This window comes from Grampus griseus (genome assembly GCF_964374135.1).
Source record: "Grampus griseus genome assembly, chromosome: 16".
Lineage (NCBI taxonomy): Eukaryota > Metazoa > Chordata > Mammalia > Artiodactyla > Delphinidae > Grampus > Grampus griseus.
Window position 1 is genome coordinate 54,348,578 of NC_139010.1, and position 17,361 is coordinate 54,365,938.

Sequence of the window (17,361 nt, forward strand, 5' to 3'; positions counted from 1 at the left end):
TGCCCTCATCTACAAAATGTGAATCATAGTAATTCATCTTATTCTGTGTTTCAAGGTTGTAAGGAAGAATTAATTTAAAAAATGAGAGAATTGATATAAATATGCTTTAATATCATAAGGTTGATGTATGAGTATAGGAAATTACTATCAACTTTCATCATCTGGTCAGAGTTTTCTCCCTTAAATACTCTAGCAGCATGAAGAATTATTTTACATGTACACTATAAAATGCTCCTCCTGAAGAAAGAGACCATATTATATTCGCTTCAGTTTTTAACCAGGGCTTGGCATATGATAGATATGTCTTCAATATGTGTTTTTAGTTTAATAAATATATTTTTAAAATCTTTAAGGTCTGCAATAATTTCCCTGCTCTCATGGACTATCTCCCAGGGAGTCATAACAAAGTACTTAAAATTTTTGCTTATGTAAAAAGCTATGTTTTAGAGAAATAAAAGAACACCAAGCATCTCTGGACATTAACAATCCTCGGGACTTCATTGATTGTTTCCCGATCAAAATGGAACAGGTAAAATATTAATGACAGATTGGTTATCTGTTTGCCTGAATTTTTTTGTTCATTGACTAGTTCTGTACTTATTAGGGATATTTAAATGGTTACGGACGAAATGCTTGACCAGCACTTTGGGTACTTATGTGTGCATGGATCTGGATTGAGCATCAAAGGAGATTTAAAATTGAATTGTTAAATAACAAAACGTGGACCCTGTTCGTTAGGTACTAATAGGCTACCTGAGGAGAAGGAGAACGTATGTCTCAGGTGAAATGGAAATACAAACAAATGAGAAATACAAAATACTGAGCCATAAAAGGAAGGTGGATGTGATCATTTCACACAGCATGTGGGAGAGTGAGAAGGAAGGGCTTAGCCTGGGTGGGCTTCCTGAATGTCCTGAGGTTTGATGTAGATCTTCAAATATTTGCAATAAGTCATAGGGGAGGGAATTTCAGGTTGGTAGAATGGTGTCATGAGAGGTTCAGAGGTGTGTTGTGGTAAAGAGACTAGATGGATGGAAGAGAGAAGCCTTAAACGAGTGTAACCAAAAATAAATTTGGACAGATGTGTAGTGGGAGGTTGGTGTCTGTCAAGTAACTGTAAACGTGAATGTTGGCAGGAGAAGTTGTGATTTGATCAGGTAGATGTATGAGCCAGAACAAGAGTAGAATGCAAATAATTACTGGGGAAGATTATCCAGCTGCCAGCACACTCAGTTTCTGAGCACTTTTATGACCTTGAAAAGAAATCCTGTATGCTTTAGGAGTCACCCCCTTTCCTCCCCAACCTCCCCAGCTCTAAACATTTCCAATCTACTTTCCATCCCTATAGATTTGCTATTCTGGACATTTCATATTAATGGAATTATACAATATGTATAGTTCATACAATATGTATGATAACATCTTTTGTGTCTAGCTTCTTTCACTTAACAGTGTTTTCAAGGTTCATTGATGATGTATCATATATCAGTACTTCACTCCTTTAAATGGTTGAATGATATTTCAGTGTGGATATACCACATTTTATATATCTGTTTGTTGGTTGATGGACATTTTGGTCGCGTCGCTTTTTGGTTATTATGAATAATGTTTCTGTGGACATTTGTGTACAGGTTTTTGTGTATACATATGTTTTAATTTCTCTTGGGTATATACCTAGTGGTAGAATTGTTGGATCTATGATAAATTTATATTTAACCTTTGGAGGAAGTGTGGCAGATCAAAGGCTTAATGTAAGAGCTGAAACTATAAAACTCTTAGAAGAAAACTTATGCATAAAATTCCACCATTTTATATTCTCATCAGCAGTGTATGAAGGGTACAATTTATTCACATCCTTTACAGTACTTCTAATTATCTGTCCTTTTTTTTTTTTTTTTTTTTTTTTTTTTTGCGGTACGCGGGCCTCTCACTGTTGTGGCCTCTCCTGTTGCGGAGCACAGGCTCCAGACGCGCAGGCTCAGCAGCCATGGCTTACGGGCCCAGCCTCTCCGCGGCATGTGGGATCTTCCCGGACCGGGGCACGAACCCATGTCCCCTGCATCGGCAGGCGGACTCTCAGCCACTGCGCCACCAGGGAAGCCCTATCTGTCAATTTGATTCTAGCCATCCTAGTAGGTGTGAAGTGGTCTTTCCTTGTGGTTTTGATTTGCCTTTCCCTGATGGCTAATGATGTTGAGCATCTTTCATGTTCTTGTTGACCATTTATGTATCTCTTTGGAAAAATGTCTATTTCAGTGCTTTGCCCATTTTTGAATTTGGCTATTATTTTTTTAAATTAATTTTTATTGGAGTATCGAGTAGAGTTCCCTGAGCTATATAGTAGGTTCTCATTAGTTATCTATTTTATACAGAGTATCAGTAGTGTGTAAATGTCAATCCCAATCTCCCCATTCATCCCACCCCCCCTTTCCCCCCTTGGTGTCCATACATTTGTTCTCTACACCTGTGTCTCTATTTCTGCCTTGCAAATAAGATCACCTATACCATTTTCTAGATTCCACATATATGCGTTAATATACGATATTTGTTTTTTTCTTTCTGACTTACTTCACTATGTATGACAGTTTCTAGGTCCATCCACATGTCTACAAATGACCCAATTTTGTTCCTTTTTATGGATGAGTAATATTCCATTGTATATATGTACCACATCTACTTTATCCATTCCTCTGTTGATGGACATTTAGGTTGCTTCCATGTCCTGGCTCTTGGAAATAGTGCTGCAATGAACATTGGGGTGCATGTGTCTTTTTGAATTATGGTTTTCTCCTGGTATATGTCCAGGACTGGGATTGCTGGGTCATATGGTAGTTCTATTTTTAGTTTTTTAAGGAACCTCCATACTGTTCTCCATAGTGGCTGTATCCATTTACATTCCCACCAACAGTGCAAGAGGGTTCCCTTTTCTCCACACCCTCTCCAGCATTTATTGTTTGTAGATTTTTAAATGATGGCCATTTTGACGGGTGTGTGGTGATACCTCATTGTAGTTTTGGTTTGCATTTCTCTAATAATTAGTGATGTTGAGCATCGTTTCATGTGTTTGTTGGCCATCTGTATGTCTTCTTTGGACAAATGTCTATTTAGGTCTTCCACCCATTTTTGGATTGGGTTGTTTTTTTTTTTTTTTTTTGCGGTACGCGGGCCTCTCACTGCTGCGGCCTCTCCTGCTGCGGAGCACAGGCCCCGGACGCGCAGGCCCAGCGGCCATGGCGCGGCATGTGGGATCCTCCCGGACCGGGGCACGAACCCGCGTCCCCCGCATCGGCAGGCGGACTCCCAACCACTGCGCCACCAGGGAAGCCCTGTTTGTTTTTTTGATGTTGAGCTGCATGAGCTGTTTGTATGTTTTGGAGATTAATCCTTTGTCAGTTGCTTCATTTGCAGATATTTTCTCCCATTCTAAGGGTTTTCTTTCGTCTTGGTTATGATTTCCTTTGCTGTGCAAAAGCTTTTAAGTTTAATTAGGTCCTATTTGTTTATTTCTGTTTTTATTTTTAAATTGTTGAGATGTAAGAGTTCTTCAGTGTTATAGATACAAGTGCCTTATCAGATATATAATTTGCAGACATTTTATCCCATTTTATGGGTTGTCTTTTTACTTTATTTTTTAATTTTTTTATTTTTTGCAGTACGCAGGCCTCTCACTGTTGTGGCCTCTCCCGTTGTGGAGCACAGGCTCCGGACGCGCAGGCTCAGCAGCCATGACTCACGGTACTAGCTGCTCCGTGGCATGGGGATCTTCCCGGACCGGGGCACGAACCCTTGTCCCCTGCATCGGCAGGCGGACTCTCAACCACTGTACCACCAGAGAAGCCCTATTTTATTTTATTTTATATATTTTTTGGCCATGCCATGTAGGCATGTAGGATCTTAGTTCCTTGACCAGGGATTGAACCCGCACCCCCTGCATAGGAAGTGTGGAGTCTTAACCACTGGACCACCAGGGAGTCCCTGTCCTTTTACTTTCTTGATAGTGTGTTTTGAAATTCAGAAGTTTTCGATTTCATGAAATCCAATTTATTAATCTTTTTCGTTGGTTGCCTGTGCTTTTGGTGTCATATCTAAGAAACTGTTATCTAATCCAAGGTCACAATGATTCCCTCCAAGTTTTCTTCTAATAGTTTTATAGTTTTAGCTCTTATATTTAGGTCTATGATCCATTTTAAATCAATTTTTGATAGTAGTGTGAGGTATGGGTCCAACTTCATTTTTTTGCATGTGAGTGTCCAGTTGTCCCAGCACCATTTGTTGAAAAGACTATTCTTTTCAGATAGAATGATCTTGGCAACTTTGTTGAAAATTAGTTATAGATGTGAAGGGTTTACTTTTGGACTCTCAATTCTATTCCACTTGTCTATATATCTTGCTCTTTGCCAGTACCACACAATCTTGATTACCATAGCTTTATTGTAATTTTTAATATGGGAAGTGTGAGTCTTCCAATTTTGTTCTTCTTTCCAAGATTGTTCTATCTACTCTTGGTCACTTAAATTTCCACATGAATTTTAGGACAATCTCATCAGTTTCTGCAAAAAGCTAACAGTGATTTTGATATGGATCATGTTGAATCTGTAGGTCAGTTCGGGAGTAATGCCATCTTAAGAATACTAAGTCTTTCAATAGATGAACATGGGATGTATTTCCATGTATTTAGTTTTTCTTTAATTTCTTTCAGCAAGGTTTTGTACAGGCTAACTTATTTTTGATAGGCTATGTGTACATAACCACTGATGCTTCAAATTCACTTGAACAGATGGAAATAGTAATAATGGTTTATAAGAACTCTGCTCTCCTTCTTGGCCTCAGAGTAATTTTGAGTTGAAAAGGTTAGAAAACTGTGTGAAGTTGATGTTACCAATGAGGATGACTACTTTTATCTACCAAGTACAACTGTCGATAGGGTTGTCTATCTTAATGGTGTTGGATTACATAATATTGGGCATGCCACAGGTCATTTGGGGATTATAAGAGCCTTATTAAATTAGTGCTGGTCTAGAGGACTGGATAGGAAGAAATTATTTTTTGGTTTGTTAATGACCTCTGTAGTCATTATTTCAGATTGTCCCATTGTTATTTTCAATTTTGAATCACATATATCCCTCATCTAAACCAACCTTAGTTGTCCCTGTGAAGGGCTTTTACTCTCCCAACTTCTGACTTGTGAGAGCTTTATTCAGTCACTTCCTGACCCTTATCATCTGCACTTGTTTCCTAGACCAAGTTGCCTATTGCCTCATATCTTGGAATACAGTAGTGGCCAGCCCCGTTTTGTCTTTGTGAATCCATTCTCTTTCTCTATAATCTATTCTAGGATGTGCTGCCATGTTAGTTTTTGCACATTTTCAACTTCATAATGGATCTTTAGGCAACACAGAATCCACATAAATTCTTCAGTGGGAGAAGAGAATTGCAAACTCTTGATTCTGGCTTATAATGGTTTTCAAAATATAGCTCTAATTTGCTCATTTCTATCATTTAAGATTGTGTTTGCCTACCAATAAGAAAAAAAATTAACAAAGGCTTAAAGAAACAGTGGGCTTATTTATCTCACATAGAGAGAGTCTCATGTTGGGCAGTCCAGAGCTAGCCTTGAAGTATCATGGACTCAAGTGCCTTCCATTTTTCTTCAGCATTCTTAAGTATATAGGCTTCATCTTCATGCTCAGATACTCATGTTCCAAGATGACGTCTACACCACTTACACCTTCATATCTGTGTTTTGAGTATGAAGAAAGAAAGGGAGAAACTGGCATCAGTAGGCCATTGGTAAGAAGTGTGTTGCTTGGCCAATGTAGCTGCAAAAGAGGCTTGCAATGAAATTTTTAGGCAAGCAAGGGAAAAGGAGTAGGTAATGAAGATTGTGTCAGCCCAATCCACACACTTTGCCATACCGTACAGTTGTTGTTTTAATACTGCACTCCAGCGTCTAAGTTTGCTTAGCTTTATAACAATGTGTGTTATTTTGGATTGACTGTAATTATATATGCTGGCAAACTATCAGATAATTACATCAAATAATTCCTAGGAAAAGCACAATCAACAGATGGAGTTTACTTTTGAATACTTGATAGCCACTGTAACTGATTTGTTTGGAGCTGGGACAGAGAAAACGAACGCCACACTGAGATATGGGCTTCTCCTCCTGCTAAAGTGCCGAGAGGTCACAGGTATGAGCAAGATGGTGGGCAGAGTGAATTTCAGAGAAGATATTGGGTCCTCCATCTTATTTCTCTTAGAGAAGCTTTATTTTTGAAATTTCTGTGCCACCAGCTATAAGTTTAAAATTAAAATATTTTAAAGAGGTTAAAAGTGAGACAAATTTGTACAATAGGGGAGAAGGACTGAGAAAAGTGAAGACAGTGTGAGCAGTAGCAAAGGCAGTAAAGCTATGGATTTCATCAATAAAAAATTCTGGATAAGTGTCTGGACTTCATGGGAAGGGATTTGCAGCAGGCACAGCCAGCATAAATTGGCCTAGGATTGAATATTAGTTTTCTTAAGAAGAGTCCACTTTGAATGGTAGGTATGTTTTTGCAGAAATCTTTCCTTATTCTGAATATGCAGCATTCTAATGCTAGGGTAGGGGAGATGGGAACTATATTTGTTGAAGTATAGCATAAATTCTAGAAATTTGGTAAGAAAGGCTGAGAAAATTTCTAGTCTGAGAAGTTCTTTACAAGGTTAGATTTAGAAAAAGATCTATGCTATTTAGACAAAAGAAGTGCCTAAAGGAATTTTTTCCCTTTTTGAACAACTTTAATTTTTCCCATTTTATTGAGATATAATTAACAAATATAAATTTATATATTTAAGGTGTACAACATGATTTCATATTGTGAAATCAAATTGCAAAATGATTTCCACAATCGAGCTAATTAACTACTCTTAGCAAAGTTCAGGTATACAATACAGCATTGTTAACTATGGTCACCATGTTGTATTGATACTTTAGATCCCCAGAACTTGTTCATATTATAACTGAAAGTTTGTACCCTTTGACCAACATCTCCCCATTTCCCCCACCCCAGCCTCTGACAACCATCCCTCCACTCTTTGTTTCTATGAGTTTGACTTTTTTATATTTCACATGTAAGTTAGATCATGCAGTATTTGTCTTTTTGTGTCTGGCTTACTTTTTCTTAGCATAATATCCTCCAGGTTCATTCACGTTGTTGCAAATGGCAGGATTTTCACCTTTATTGGCTGAATAATATTCTGTTGTATACATCATCTTTTCTTTATCTATTTATCCATTGATAGACACTTAGGTTGTTTCCATATCTTGGCTATTGTGAATAATGTTGCAGTGAACATGGGAATGCAGATATCTCTTTGAGATACTGATTTCATTTCCTTTGGATATATACCCAGAAGTGAAATTGTTGGATCACATGGTAGTTCTGTTTTTGATTTTTTGAGGAACTTTTATTCTGTTTTCCATGATGGCTGTACCAGTTTACATTTCCATCAACAGTGTATAAGGGTTTCCTTTTTTCCACATCCTCACTAATACTTGTTATCTCTTGTCTTTTTGGTAATAACCATACTAACAGGTGCATGGTGATATCTCATTTCCCTGATGTCGAGTACCTTTTCGCATACCTGTTGGCCATTTGTACGTCTTCTTTGGAAAAATGTTTATTCAGGTCTTTTACCCATTTTAATTGGGTTATTATTACTGTTATTATTATTAGCTATTGAGTTGTTTGAGTTCCTTATATAATTTGGGTATTAACACCTTGTCAGATATATTTCACAAATATTTTCTCCCATTCTGTAGGTTGCCTTTTCATTTTGTTGATTGTTCCTTTTCCTGTGTAGAAGCTTTTTTATACTGATGTAGTCTAACTTGTTTATTTTTGCTTTTATTGCCTGTGTGTTTGGTGTCGTATCAAAAATTATTGCCAAGACCATGTCAAGGAACTTTTCCTCTATGTTTTTTACTAGGAGCTTTATGATTTGAGGTCTTACATTTAAGTCTTTAATCCATTTTGAATTAATTTTTATGAATGGTGTAAGATAAGGATCAAATTATATTCTTTTGTATGTATCCAGTTTTCCCAGCACCATTTATTGAATGAATCCAGTTTTCCCAGCACCATTTATTGAAGAGACTGTCATTTTCCCACTGTGTATTCTTGGCACCCTGGTCAAAGAGAGTGACTGTAGATACATGGATTTACGGATCTTTCTCAACTTACAATGGGGTTACATCCCAGTGAACCCATTTTAAGTTGAAAATGTTATATGTCAAAAATGTGCTTAATACATCTAACCTACTAAATAGCATAGTTTAGTTTAGCCTACCTTAAACATGCTTAGAGCACATACATTAGTCTATAGTTGGGCAAAATCACCTGCTACAAAGTTTATTTTATTATAAACATTGAATATCTCATGTAATTTATTGAATACTGTACTGAAAGTGAGAAACAGAATAGTTGTATGGGTACAGAATGTGGTTGTAAATGTATTGGTTGTTTATCCTCATGATTGCATGGCTGACTGGGAGCTGTGGCTTGCTGCTGCCGCCCAGCATTATGAGAGAGTATCATACTGCATATTGCTAGTCTAAGAAAGGACCAAAATTCAAAATTCCAAGTACAGTTTCTACTCAATGCATATGGCTTTTCTACCATTGTAAAGTGGAAAAAACTGTAAATAGTACTGTCATAATTTGGGGACCATCTGTATTTCTGCTGTATTCATGATGTTCCATTGATCTATGTGTCTGTTTTTATGCCAGTATTCTACTGTTTTTATTACTGTATCTTTGTAATATAGTTTAAAATCAGAAAGTGTGGTGCCTCCAGCTGTGTTTTCTTTCTCAAGATTGGTTTGTTCGAGGTTTTTTTGTGGTTCCATATGAATTTTAAGATTCCTTTTTCTATTTCTGTGAAAATGTCATTAGAATTTTGATAAGGATTACATTGAATCAGTAGATTGCTTTAGGTAATGTGGACATTTAGAGAATATTTATTCTTCTAATCCATGACTGCAGGATATCTTTTTATTTGTGTTTCTTCCATTCGTTTTAATCAGTGTTTTATAGTTTCTGATGTACAGATCTTTCACCTCTTTGGTCAAATTTATTACTAAGTATTCTGTTCTTTTTGATGGTTTTATAAGTGGATTTTTTTTTTTTTTGCGGTATGCGGGCCTCTCACCGCTGCGGCCTCTCCTGCTACGGAGCACAGGCTCCGGACGCGCAGGCCCAGCGGCCACGGCTCACGGGCCCAGCCGCTCCGCGGCATGTGGGATCTTCCCGGACCGGGGCACGAACCCGTGTCCCCTGCATTGGCAGGCGGACTCTCAACCACTGCGCCACCAGGGAAGCCCCTTCCTAGTTTTTTTAATTCAATTTAAAGGAATACTACTTTTTATTCCTTTTTTTTTTTAAAGGTAAATTTCATATTAGACTTTGTCATGTGATGTGTTTTCCCTATTTTTACCTTCCTAGTTTTTCTAATGCTAATGTTATTTCTAATAACTCGGTAAGATTTGGGGTAAAATAATGTTTTCGGAAGAATGTTTAATAGAAAATTAAAATAGCTCTTCCTCAAAAAAAAAGTAATATTTATATTTGAAGCATTTCATAATTTCTATTCGTATTAATGATCCTGTATGCTAATATATAGGTGTGCACAGGTTTATCTCAAAGCCTAGCTTGTATGAAAGTCATTTGTACCTATATTATGGCAACTCACTCTGTATGTCTAGGTGTCCTTCTGGGCCTGTAATTGATGTTTATAATGATGTTGGAACACCTTCACAGAGTTTTATGTAACTCTTAATTGGTATGCAAATGTGGTATGTATTTTCCTGTTTTTCCATCAGTCTCACTTGTGTCTTATCAGCTAAAGTCCAGAAAGAGATTGACTGTGTGATTGGCAGACACCAGAGTCCCTGCATGCAGGACAGGAGCCACATGCCCTACATGGATGCTGTGGTACATGAGATCCAGAGATACATTGACCTTATCCCCACCAACCTGCCCCATGCAGTGACCCGTGATGTTAAATTAAGAAACTGTTTCATCCCCAGGGTCAGATTTGTTTCTCCTGCTGTGGCCTCAATGCTCTTGAAGTTCCCATATTCACAGTATGGTTGCAGTCCTTAAGATGAGAGAATTGCAAAAGTCATGCATGGGGTAGCCTGATGGGTTTTGTGTTGTTTCCAGTTTGTGGCTATAAATCTTTATGACAGATCTTGATTATCTGGCTAAGTCTCCCATATTTGTTCTGCTTCTTTAATATTGTTTTGTCTACTCTTAGCAGTTTACATTTCCAGATAAATTTTAGTATCTATTTGTCAGTTACCCAAAACACTCAGCTATGATTTTTATCAGGTTGATATTAAATCAATTTGGAAAGAATTGACATCTTGACATGTTGAATCTTTCAATTCACAGATACAATTTATTTGGGCTTTCTTTAATTTTTCAGTACTGTTTTGTTTGCAGTACAGTGGCTTGCACATCTGTTATGTTTTTTCTCAGATAAATAATATTTCTGATGTTATTATATGTTGTATAATTTTATTTTGTTTTTGTTTTTTATTTTTTGGTCATGCCATGGTGCGTGTGGGATCTTAGTTCCTGGACCAGGGATCGAACCCACGTCCCTTGCATTGGAAGTGTGGAGTCTCAACCCCTGGACCACCAGGGAACTCCCTACATTGTATAATTTTAAAAATGCCTTTTCCACTTTTTTGCTATATGGAAATATATTTGATTTTATTTTGATGACCTTATATCTAGCAACCTTTCTAAATTCATTTATCATTGCTAATAATTTGTGGATTGATTTGTAATTTTTATATATACAATTTTGCCACCTGGTTTAATATTTGTTTTATCTTCCAATTCTCATGACTTTAATTTTCTTTATTGCATTATCACACTGGCAGGATTTCCAGGATAGTGTTGAACAGAAGTGGTGATAGTGGCCATTGTTTAATTTATGATATCCAGGAAGAGGTGAGGGCTTAATATCTCATCATTGAGAATGATATTTTATGTATATTTTTGTAAATATTAAAAAAAGCAGATCAGGGAAATATTCCTAATCTTATTTTTGTATGAAATTTTGGGATGAACTTTATTTTTTATTTTTTTGCGGTACACGGGCCTCTCACTGTTGTGGCCTCTCCCGTTGCGGAGCACAGGCTCTGGATGCGCAGGCTCAGCGGCCATGGCTCAGGGGCCCAGCCGCTCAGTGGCATGTGAGATCTTCCCAGACCGGGGCACGAACCCCTGTCCCCTGCATCGGCAGGCGGACTCTCAACCACTGTGCCACCAGGGAAGCCCGAACTTCATTTTTTAAGAGCAGTTTTGGGTTCACAGCAATATTAAGCTGAAGATACAGAGATTTCCTATATACTCCCTGCCTCGATACAGGCATAGATAGCCTCACCCATTATCAATATCCTCTACCAGAGTGGTGCATTTTTTACAGTTGATGAGCCTGTTTTGGCACATCATTAGCATCCAAAGTTCATCATTTTCATTAGGGTTCACTCTTGATGTTGTACATTCTATGAGTTTGGGCAAGTGTATAATGACATGTGTCCATCATTGTGGTATCATATAGAGTCGTTTCACTGCTCTAGAAATCCTCTGTGTTCTGTATCTTCATCCTTCTCTCCCCCAAACCCCCAGCAACCACTTTATACCCATTCATTAGAAACACCCCATTTTCCCGTCCCCTGCTCTTCGCAATCTGTATAATGTTTTCATAATTGTGTGTACAAAATTTGACCAAATGTAGTCTCTGCATTTGTTTATATGGCATATATTTTATTCTCTGTCTCTCTGTTGGGGTCTGTGTCTGTCTCATATATAAAAAGCTCAATTTGGTTTGCTACATTTTATTGAGAACATTTGTATTTATATTCACAAGAGACTGGTCTGCAATTACTCTTTCTCAAAGAATTTTTAATAAGACTTCTGATATCAAGGTAATGCTGGCCTCATAAAATAAGGTGGGTAACTTTCCATATTGTGGGTATATTTTTATTATATATATATAATTGCCCCCTTTTCTTTTCTTTTGGTGTTTGCTTAGTTCTGTCTTCCCTGAACCTGATACATTTTGCTTAAGCTCAGATATTGCATAAGAAATGCAGTCTCAGGTGATGTTTATCTTCTTCCAGAAAGTTTTCATCTTTCCTTCACTAGGCGGACAGAATTACATAACGCCTCCTGTTTCAGAATTGGATATTAACACAGTCAGATATTGACTGTAGATGCCAGTTAAACTTCCCAAGTTTCTTCTGTCTCTGGAATCTGGAGATTAATTTTTTTAAAAAAATAATTCTTTCTTTCTTTCTTTATTTTTGGCTGTGTTAGGTCTTTGTTTCTGTGCGAGGGCTTTCTCCAGTTGCGGCAAGCGGGGGCCACTCTTCATCGTGGTGCGCGGGCTCTCACTATCGCGGCCTCTCTTGTTGCGGAGCACAGGCTCCAGACGCGCAGGCTCAGTAGTTGTGGCTCACGGGCCCAGTTGCTCCATGGCATGTGGGATCTTCCCAGGCCAGGGCTCGAACCCATGTCCTCTGCATTAGCAGGCGGACTCTCAACCACTGCGCCACCAGGGAAGCCCTGGAGACTAATTTTTGTCTGCAGCTTTCCAGTGCTTTCTAACACATGGTTTCTATTTTTATTCAAACTTTATAGTTGGTATCCTACAAGCTGCTGCCATTTGAAGCCTGCATGTGTTATTGTACATAAAAATAAGATGACTGAAATGTCTACTTTGAGGGGAGAAGGATCGTGAGTTTATTAAGGTTGAAATTACTATTGCTATCTTCTGGGGAAGAGGGAATTGTGCATATCTGTGTTGTCCCATATGGTAGCCACTAGCCACATGTGCCTAGTGGGTGCCTGAAATGCGATGAGTGCAACTGAGGAACTGAATTTTAAATTTTATTTACTTTTGATTAGCTTTACTTTAAATATACCTAGCTATGGATCACTGAAAGCTACTGTGTTAGAGCTGATCTAAGTTTTTTTTTTCCTGTAACGTGGGTTTAGAAATCCCTCCTCCTTAATTCTGCAGTACTAAAAACCTGGAAAATTGAAAACAAATATATAAGTTTGATGCAATTTCATTTGGTGGTCAAAACCTTACTTGAACTGAAGTGAATCTATATATATTCCTTATTTATGCCACTTTATGTGAATATTCATGTCCTGCTGAAGACATTTGTGAACTGTTGATAAAACTAACCTTGCTTACCTCAAAATGTTACAAGAATTAAACCAGGTAACATGCAAAATACAAGCTAAAACTATGAGACACTATTTTCATATATCAGTGTGATGAAGTCAAAGGCTGAGAAAACCTTTTATTAGAGAGGATATGTGTAAACAAGTACTTTCAAGTGCCACTGGCAGGATTATAAATAAGTACATCTTTTTTGGGGGGGACATTTTGGCAATATCTATTAAAAAATAAAGTATAGTATCTTATAATGCAAGAATTATAATTCTTGGAATCTACTACAAGTGCTAATGAAGGAATGTCCAAAAAATTCATCCTTGCATCATTGCTTGTAATAAAAAAATATTTTGAGCTATCTAAATGTTCATTAGTAGTGTCATGGCACATTTATATTATGTAGCATGATAAGGCAGTTGTACATGTGTTGACATGGGACAATATCTAAATTAGTATTTTTTAAAATTAATTAATTTATTTTTGGCTACATTTGGTCTTCGTTGCTGCACGCAGTCTTTCTCTGGTGACGATGTGTGGGCTTCTCATTGCAGTGGCTTCTCTTGTTGTGGAGCACAGGCTCTAGGCACGCGGGCTTCAGTAGTTGCAACGCGTGGGCTCAGTAGTTGTGGCTCGCGGGCTGTAGAGCGCAGGCTCAGTAGTTGTAGCACATGGGCTTAGTTGCTCCACGACATGTGGGATCTTCCCGGACCAGGACTCGAACCCATGTTGCCTGCATTAGCAGGCGGATTCTTAACCACTGCGCCACCAGGGAAGTCCCTAAATTATTTTAATTAAAGAAAAAATCAAGATCCACTGGATGCTTGTCATTGGGTAAAAAAAGAAGAAAGTGGTAAGTGGCATAAATGTATATAGGATTATCTGCCTGATATGCATAATATCTCTGGAAGGTATATAACTAGTTGGTGGGAATGGTTGTTTTTGGAAAGTCTAAATAAATTTGTGTAGTTAGATGGGAAGGAGACTTACTTTTTACCATATGTGCTTTTTGTGACTTAATGTATTCCTCTGTTTTTTACTTGAGGTATAAGTTATATAGAAGAAAAATCACCTTTCTAAGTGTAGAGTCTAAAGAGTTTTGATCAGTATGTGAAGTTATGTAACTACCACCACAACTAAGATATCAAACATTGTCATCATCTCAAAGAGTTTCCTTATTCTCCTTTTGCAAACAATCCATTTCCCCCATTTCTTGCCCTTGGTAACCGCTGATCTGCTTTTGGTCCTACAGTTTTGCCTTTTCAGGAGTGCAGTATAATGTGACATAAATGAAATAACTTGTAATCAATATATGCCTTTATCTCTTTTTTATGTGGCAGAATATGTTTGAGATTCATCCTTGTTATTGTATATATCAATGGATTATTCCTTCTTTATCGATGAGTGGATATCATGTGGAGTGCCACAAATTGTTTATTCATTCACTAATTGATGGATATTTGGGTTGCTTCTAGTTTTGGGCTATTTGAATAAAGGTGCTTTAAACATTTGATACAGGGTTTTGTGTGGACATAAATTTTCATTTCTTTTGGGTAAATACCGAGGAGTGGGAGTTTAAAGTTAAATGTTTAACTTTATTTAAAGTTTAAATAAGTTAAATGTTTAACTTTATTTTAAAAACGCACCAAACTGTTTTCTAATACGGCTGTGACATTTTTCCCTCCTACTAGCAATATATGAAAGTTCCAGTTGCTGGAGGTAGGTACCCTCCAACACTTGCCGTTGTTAGTGTTCTTAAATTTTATTTCATTTTATTTTTAATTTATTATTTCTTATTTATGGCCTCTGCCCTATTTTTTGTTTTGTTTCTGGTATTTATCGGCATTCCTCCAGCCAGATCACCTCGTTCTACCAAAACAATCCAATACGTTTTGAAAACCATTCTGGAGGGGCTATTCTTGGGTGGTGGTGGGAAAGGGAGTTTTGGCCAGAACGATATTGACTGGTAGGGAAAAAAAAAAATCAGAAAAACACCAAACCAAGTACACGCCTCTCCCCACATACACACCTGTATTTATGTACCCGCACACATGGCCGGCCAAGCCGGCCCTTGGGGGCTTTGAACAATCATCTCAACGCCTCTTTCCGTTTCTCTTGTCCTGAGTATGGGTAGGGGCGAAAGGGGAGATATTTCAGATCTGTAAATATTTTTAAAGCGAAAAAAATAAAACATTTAAAGCATCGTTGTTAACTTTGGTGGAACTGATTATCTGTTGTGCTAACGCTGGAGGTTTTCTCGCTTTTCCGTGTAAGGGCTTGCAGGCGCGTGTCAGATGTCTGGCTCTCCCCACGTGGAAGGTGGGGCGGGGATCAGGGGTTAAAGGTCGGGGCCTTGGCGCCGCCCCGTGAAGCCGCACCCCTTTCCGCTCGCTGGTGGTACCCATAGTTCCTGAGCGGGCTGAGGCTCAGCCCGGCTGGAGTCCAGCTCCAGATCCCGCGCAGACAGGGTCAGACGGCGGGTGGAGGCAGGCCTCACTGCTGAAGCGGTGGCCTCCCCGAACACGCTTTTTTGCAGCACAGGGAGTGCCTAGGGGTTGGCGGCAGCGAGGCGCCGTGCGACGTGGTCCAACCTGTGACACGTGCCTCCCCTCCGAGGGCGCAGGGCAGGTGGGGCGGTGCTGCCTGGACCAGGTATAGCGCCCGACTTGCTCATCCCCCATCCTGGCGCGACAGCCTGGCAGCGCTCTCAGCTCCGGAGCCGGTGGCAGAGTTGCGGGTCCCGCGCGGCGCGGGAACTGGGGGCGGAAAGACGGCCCTTTGCCTGAAGCGTCTTGAGGCCGGAGACTAGGCAAAGAAAGCTCGAGAGGCAGAGGCTCCTCCCCACACTGTTGTGTTGTTTACGGTTTGCATTGTGCTGGCTAAGAGGCCGGAACCCGGGCAAGCACGTGGCCGCTGGCCCTGAATGGAACCAGGGTGCGCCGTCTGCGTGCGCACCGACTTCCGCGCCCCAACACTTGCCGCCGCACCCTCTAAATTTTAGACACTGAAGGGGTTGTGTAGTGATATCTCATTTTGTTTTACTTCTATTTTCTCGGTGAATAATGATATTTGGCTTCTTTTCATGTGTTGATTGGCCATTCGTATGTGTTCACTGATAGTGTTTGCTCAAAGTCCTATTTTTTATTGAGTTTGCTTTATTTAATTATTGCAGTTCTTTAGTATGCAATCCGTTTGTCATGTCTCAGTGTTGCACATGTTTACTCCCGGTTTGTGTCATTTTCTTTCTTTTTTTGGTTTCTAAGAATGTCCTTCAATGAGCAGAAGTTTAAAAAAAAAACATAGTTTAAAATTTTTATGAAGTCCAGTTTATCGATTATTTCTCTTATGAGTTGGGCTTTTGTGTCATATTTATTTTCCAGCACATGCTATCAAATATTTATGCTTTTCTTTTTCAAGTTTTATACTTTTAGCGTTTATATTTAGCTCTATGATCCATTTAAAGTTCATTTTTACTTATGGAGTGAAGTAATGGTCATATTTCATTTCTTTTCTTTATGGTTATCTACTTGTCCCAGCACCATTTGCTGAAAATATACCTGCTTTTAAAATCTTAAAGTAACATTTTCCAGTATTATTTGTTTAAAAATATGCAAGGCAATAATTTTAAAAACAAAATTATAGACCTTAAATACGATAAACTTAAGGGGTGCAATTACCCCCAATTTTGAATTTAAAAGGTTTTAAAATTTAAATAGTATTTAAATGTACAATGGATATGTATATATATAATATATGAAATACATATGAAATTGTGTATATATCTATATTGTAACTACCTGTCTGTCTGTCATCTATCACACTTAACACCTAAATACTTCAGTATGTATCTTCTAAGAACAAATGAACAAGGACTTTATCTACATAACAATAAAAGCATTCACACTAAAGGAATTATCATCTATATAATATTTTTTTCTGATATATATATACTATAATTACATTTTCTCAATTATCCTAAAATATCTTGTGTAGCTTTTTTTGAGGGGGCATCTAGTGTCCAATCAAGGAACAAGTATTTAATTTGATTATCTGCCCCTTTACTCCCCTGTTATCAAGAACAGTTCCTTTTCCTATGTTTATTTCATTTTAATACACTGACAAT

At 38.2% G+C, this 17,361-nt stretch overlaps 1 pseudogene across 1 annotated transcript in view; it reads left to right on the forward strand.

The window, feature by feature from the left end:
* Positions 1 to 17,361, forward strand: part of LOC309834294 (cytochrome P450 2C18-like) — a 41,405-nt pseudogene that overhangs the window by 17,119 nt on the left and 6,925 nt on the right. Inside the window, exons 6-8 of the transcript in view lie at positions 354 to 529; positions 6,050 to 6,191; positions 9,882 to 10,069. The product of the transcript in view is annotated as a cytochrome P450 2C18-like (transcript). The remainder of the gene's footprint in view (positions 1 to 353; positions 530 to 6,049; positions 6,192 to 9,881; positions 10,070 to 17,361) is intronic.